The 6,671-nt window shown below is 43.3% G+C and overlaps 1 protein-coding gene across 1 annotated transcript in view; it reads right to left on the bottom strand.

Annotated features, from left to right (window-relative positions):
• LOC138953110 (uncharacterized) overlaps positions 1-2,333 on the bottom strand; it is a 10,042-nt gene extending 7,709 nt beyond the window's left edge. Inside the window, exon 1 of the mRNA XM_070324893.1 lies at positions 2,014-2,333. The gene's annotated coding sequence lies outside the window, so the exon portion shown is untranslated. The remainder of the gene's footprint in view (positions 1-2,013) is intronic.
• Positions 2,334-6,671: the final 4,338 nt, after the last annotated feature.

Genomic DNA, 6,671 nt, shown 5'->3' with positions numbered 1-6,671 from the left:
AGAGAGAGAGAGAGAGAGAGAGAGACAGAGAGACAGAGACAGAGAGACAGAGAGACAGAGACAGAGACAGAGAGACAGACAGCTAGCCAGACAGCTAGCCAGACAGACAGAGACAGAGAGACAGACAGCTAGCCAGACAGACAGACAGAGACAGAGAGACACACAGACAGACAGCCAGACAGACAGACAGAGACATAGAGAGACAGAGACATAGTCAGAGAGAGATAGAGAGCCAGAGCGAGACTCGGAGACAGACAGAGACAGCGAGACTTAGAGAGGGAGAGGCAAAGATCGAGTGAGAGTCAGAAAGAGACAGAGAGAAAGACAGAGAGTGAGAGAGACAGATAGAGACAGAGTAATATATATACAGACAGAGACAGACAGACAGACATACAGATACAGAATAGAGACTGGGTCCTTGTGTACGTGACAAGAAGCGAGCATATCCATGTGTGTCTGTGCAAGCACACGATTGTCATCAGAACATTTAATGCCAAAACACAACCAAAAATCAGACCAAACACAGAAAAATCAGCAAAAGGAATAGAACAAAACAAAAGAAAACAAAATGAAACAAAACAAGACAATGCAAACCAAACCAAAGCAAACCAAACCAAAGCAAGCAAAACAAAACCAAAACAAAACAAACAGAAAAACATATCAAAACAAAACAAAGCAAAGCAAAACTTCTTCTTCTTCTTCTGCCTTCGTGGGCTGAAACTCCCACGTACACTCGTGTTTTTTGCACGAGTGGAATTTTACGTGTATGACCGTTTTTTACCCCGCCATTTAGGCAGCCATACGCCGTTTTCGGAGGAAGCATGCTGGGTATGTTCGTGTTTCTATAACCCACCGAACTCTGACATGGATTACAGGATCTTTTACGTGCGCACTTGGTCTTGTGCTTGCGTGTACACACGGGGGTGTTCGGACACCGAGGAGAGTCTGCACACAAAGTTGACTCTGAGAAATAAATCTCTCGCCGAACGTGGGGACGAACTCACGCTGACAGCGGCCAACTGGATACAAATCCAGCGCGCTACCGACTGAGCTACATCCCCGCCCCGCAAAGCAAAACAAAACAAAAAACAAAAGAAAGCAGAGCAAACCAAAACAAAACAAAACACTGAAAATACAATTCATTTCATCGCACCAGACATACTGATAGCAAAAACAAAACAAAAATGTTTGCAACTGTTTTCTCTCTTCGGCCAATTTATTTTAATCGGTCACAAGATTGCCCCGAATATGATAACAACTTAATAACGTGATATTGACACCAACACCGATAATAATAATAATACCACTGGGCGCTTTCCACGTGTAAAGATAGTGCCCGATCACCCTTGCATCACAATGACTCACTTTTATTCTCACCTTTGATCAAATGACCCCATCATTGCGACACACGAAGCTAAAAAAATAACATGCCCGTAGCAACAACAACAGCTCATTACAGCTTGACAGCAACTGCTACAAATAACTTGATACAGCAAGGTTCAATATTTCATGCTGTTTGTTTCCGGATATCTTCGAATTCGTATTTTTCGTCCTCCAATTAGGCCAAATTAGTTAAAAAAAACAAAAAAACTAGTTCAACCAACAAAAGTTCGTCCGCATCTAGAACTTTCCAGCGGGCTCGTTGCCAAAAAAAATGGTGCAGCCATACGCGGGCATACTCTTTTGACCTTGAACCCTGATTTTGTGATCACTCGCCAAAATAGAACAGCGCACTCGCCCAGCTGCGAGCGTAGACTACTAAACAGAGCAGAACAACGTCACGACATGCGTAAAACTTGACTGCAAGCCCTTGACTTCTGCTAAATTAAACTGAGCGGCGAATCTACAAAATGTAATGTTAATGAGCAATGGCACAATCAAACGATCTTACTTGTAGATAATATACCTGTGGCGATGGCCAATAAAAAGTAACTGCGATGATCAGTAATTGTGATCAATGAAAAAAAAAGTGGCTTTAAAACCTGAGACGAACTTTTTCAATCAAAAACTTACTTTTTCTCTCTCTTCCTGTGCTGTATATTTCCAAAAGATGCAGGTCGGATCTTAGACAGGTCTCTGAAAGAAACAGCTAGGCGAAGTCAGTTGGCCAAAACAAAAGCTGCAGTGTAAACAAAGTGTGGAGCAAAACAACGTGGAGACCACGTTTTGCGGTTGTATAGTACGTTACGCACTCAGCTTTGTCAGGCTCTCCTGTGAAGTGTGTTTGTGACCTTTTGGGGTAGACACTATAACGGGGCAGACACACGTCGCCCTCGCTTTACCCCTTCCCCCACGTCTCTCTTGTACTCCCCGTCCATGTGTCTCCAAAACCTGGGCGTGGCTACACACACACACTTGCATGGTGAAAGCACACACGCGAGCGAGAGCGAGCCTCGCGTCATGTCAACAGTGGAGTGCGCATGGACAGAACTGTTTTAAGATTTGCATGTATGGCAGGCCGGCTGTGCTAATCTTGTATATTTTGACAACAGTGAAAACCTGTAAGCCAACGAACCGACAAGTATAAGATAAACACAGATATATCTTTTAAAGCGGACTGAGCGCACCTGCTAGCTATAATATTTACCTTGATCAAATGTTTTTGCGCGAACTTCAACGGATTTAAAAATTCAGACGCAGCTGTAACAATTAAAAATTTTTTTTTTTTTAGAGATGTACGCATGTCTTGTGTTTCTATGTTTTGTGGAAGGAGGGAAAGTCAAGTTAGAATAACAGAGGGGGGAATAAACCAAGGCGGCGAGGAAGGAAGTTGCGAACGATACTCCAAAAGACATACTTCAGTACTGGTTATACCCTTATTATCATTTTGATAACATGACTGCTAAAAAAAATACAAATGAAGCGCACAAAGGAGAGAGTGAGGGGCAAGAAACAATGAGAAAACATCATACTAAACGGACACAATCAAAAGCAAGCAAAAAAGGAGAAACACCATGAACCAATAAAACGGTCTTCCTCTGCCTCCAAAGGAAATTCAGTCTTACCAAGGATTTATTATAACATGTATGTATCAAAACAAAATTTCGTGTGAGTCAAAAATGATGACATGTATATAGACCTTTTCGGTATCTGAGCAGCTCTCGCAAGACACGCTCTTTGTTATGCTTTGAACATCGCGAGAACTTCGAACCTTGGCTTGTGCAGCTCGCACGAGATCGCTGTACCGCATGCTTTGCTATGCTCTGTTGTTTGCGAGAGATTACGAGAGCTTGGAATACCGATAGGGTCTATTCCTACGGGACTGCAAGAACCTCAAGCCCTTGAGGACAGAGACTTGGCCCAGGCCGACGACCCTCTAAGGCAAGCTGCACGGTCCCGTGGAAGCTCTACAAAAGACCACCAGCTTCACACACAGAGCTGGGGGGGGCCCGGGTAGCTCAGGTGGTAGAGCACTGGACTTGTGATCGAGAGGTCGCTGGTTCGAATCCGGGCCGGGACGGACACGGGTTAACTTTATGTGCAGACCCAGAGACGGTATCCATCTCCCACCCCCGTGTCACCACAATGGCACGTTAAAGATCTTGGTCATTCTACCATAAGTGCAGATGGCTGATACCACCTAAGCACGCAAACATCAAAAGCCGTGAGGGCGTAAAAACTCGAATCGTATAAACCAATTCATGTCCAATATAGGCAATTAAGACCTGACGGACAATAAGCCCCTTAAAATTTACTACACAGAGCTGGACTCCAAGTGTAAAGGCGAACGACAAGAAGAAGATGACATGTATATTTTAGGGCCTATTTCAAATTTTACTTATCAAAATGTCTTACATTATCCTGACGAGACACTTCGTCATTTGCAAATGCAGTTAGAGTAGCAAAGATTTTGTTGGCCAGCGTGAAAGATGCTTTTTCCCCTCCGGTAAGATTGACATTTTATTTTGTCGCTGTTTTGGAGGCACTATACAAGTATAACTATTCATGGGACGAGTCCAGTAGAAAACAATGCGCTTCGCTCTCGAAGCAGAAAACCTTTTCCAGAATAAAACTTTGATGTGCTAGATGTACTGGTTAAGTCTTTCGTTTAGTAAAATTTTTTTCGCAACACGCAAACGCAAACAACTTTTAACTTTGTGTTCCTTTTGATAATTTACACGACCTGGAATTTACAGTAAATATTAACACAATTAATAAAGTTAGCATAAACACAGTTCACCGTAACGGATCATTACAGCTTTCCCTTTTAACTTATAATTAAGTGCTGAGCGATAATGACTTTGCACCTGCCAATGCAACCGAAGTCGCGGCAAGGTGCTAAATGTATTATTATCCTACATACGTGAGAGAGACACCCGTGAGATAATAATCGTTCAAATCACACGTGTGTCACAGTATATCATGTAAATGAGGTCATGTCAAGCAAGTCTGGCAGGGATCTGTTTTTCCACTGCTTATGATGCCAAAGTCACCGAGACAAACGTCATTATAGAAACACAAATTGTGCTCGCTAATTACCCTCAATGAATCTTTAGAACTAACACGTCACGCCACACTTTCAGAGTGACGTTTCTTCGCTTTGACGTAATAGATTGCACGAGGCTTTAGAAGAGATCGGGGTTCCAAAACAAGCGTCTTCAATTTAGCTGCCTCGAATGCAGGACATTTTCAGTAAAATACACGTAAGTACAGTATGTAGGATAAACAGAATACTACATGGCTTGCTGTGTCGTACCAGATTTACACTCGTTGCTTTTTCAAATAGTGAACAGCTCGCTTTCGCTCGCAGTTCAATATTTAAAAAAAACAACTCGTGTAAATCTGGTACGACACAGCAAGCCATGTATGATTCTCTATGAAACGCACACATTTGATCAATACGTCTCACCATACAATCGTGAGAACAGATTACCAAATATGTCAAAGCCACGCTGATTGGCGGAGATGCACAAATGACGTGAGATTTCACAGGCCTGATATTAGAACACCGTGTCAGGGGCCCGTAGTGGGAGAGGCAAAGCTAAACTTCACAGTAAAACTTCTGTTAAATTATGAAAGATGTGGAGAAAAGAAACGATTGCTTATCCCGGTTAGAACCTCAGTCACGTGTGTGTCAGCGCACGCTGCTCGCACGACACGCAAACACACAGCACACGACTGTAGATAATCATCTTGGAGTGACCTTCTGTGAGGCAAACGGCCCGAATCGGGACAAGCAATACGTCATGAATATTCATAAAGGAGATTTTGGCGCGAATGTGACATCAGCACCTAAAAGTAGCTCGGGTCTCGAGCGGGAACGAACATGTCCTTCTTGTCTTCACAAATATCCACTTCGTGTCTGATAAACCCTTTACTGTGTTTTTATGACAATTAAATGAGTTCTGAGTTCTGAGTTCTGAGTTCTGTCCAATATAAGTCGTCAATATACCTACACTGACTTGCACTGAGAACCAGTTGAAGATCGCAGTGTGAAGGCACAAGACGTCAATGAACTAAGCGAAACAACAACAATGAGAGCAGGCCGCACAACAACAACGACACTGACCGACAGAACAATCGTCAGTGGCCACATCCTTGGCCTAATACTGACCGACAGAACAATCGTGGCCACAGGCTTGGCCTAATACTGACCGACAGAACAATCGTGGCCACAGGCTTGGCCTAACACTGACCGACAGAACAATCGTGGCCACAGGCTTGGCCTAATACTGACCGACAGACTACAATCGTGGCCACAGGCTCAGCCTAATACTGACCGACAGAACAATCGTGGCCACAGGCTTAGCCTAATACTGACCGACAGAACAATCGTGGCCACAGGCTTAGCCTAATACTGACCGACAGAACAATCGTGGCCACAGGCTTGGCCTAATACTGACCGACAGAACAATCGTGGCCACAGGCTTAGCCTAATACTGACCGACAGAACAATCGTGGCCACAGGCTTGGCCTAATAAAGAGTGAGGGCTTGATGAGAACTGAGTAGTAGCCGTTATATTTATTTGAGTGAATACACTTGTTGGTCCCCTCATTGGTTTAAACAAGTTTATTCAATAAATTCCATTGGTACTATTACCGCATACATGAAATAAGGAACATGGAGCACAACAAGCTAGGCTTATAAGCGTACTCTTAAAAGCAAATGAAATTTGGCGGACGATTTTAATATAACAAATTTGAAATAATGTCAAAATAATAATGGTAAATTATGGTAGACAAACATGTAACAATAAAAGGAAAAAAACAAAAGAAAAAAAAACCCAATGCTAAACTAACAACAGTACTCACACGCGCTCGCACCCTCATTACTTTGCAAGAAGTGGTGGATAACAGAGACCAACAACACGGCCATACGTTCCTGTTGGACGGAAAACGGGATTTCCATTTTGTGCAATCAGCATACTAGGAAAAAACAAATTTTTGGACGTTTTTTTTCAGTGTCTGCTCCCTCCCCCTCCCCCCCTTCCCCCCTACCCGCTTCTCCCTCCCTTACCCCGTCCGTCTCTTCACCAGCACCACCATCATCAACAAAGACAAGAATAAAATCAGAACCATAAAACCTGCTTTGAAAAAAACAACCCCAGCAGTATCCCTTTATTTGCCTGGCATTTGAAACTCAACAGTAACAAAACTGAAAGCAGCAGCAACAGCAGCGGCAGCAGCAACAACAACAACAACAACAACAACAACAACAACAACAACAACAA

This window comes from Littorina saxatilis, linkage group LG17 (assembly GCF_037325665.1).
Source record: "Littorina saxatilis isolate snail1 linkage group LG17, US_GU_Lsax_2.0, whole genome shotgun sequence".
NCBI lineage: Eukaryota > Metazoa > Mollusca > Gastropoda > Littorinimorpha > Littorinidae > Littorina > Littorina saxatilis.
Note: the sequence above shows the minus strand (reverse complement) of the source record. Positions and strands in the feature narration are given on the sequence as shown.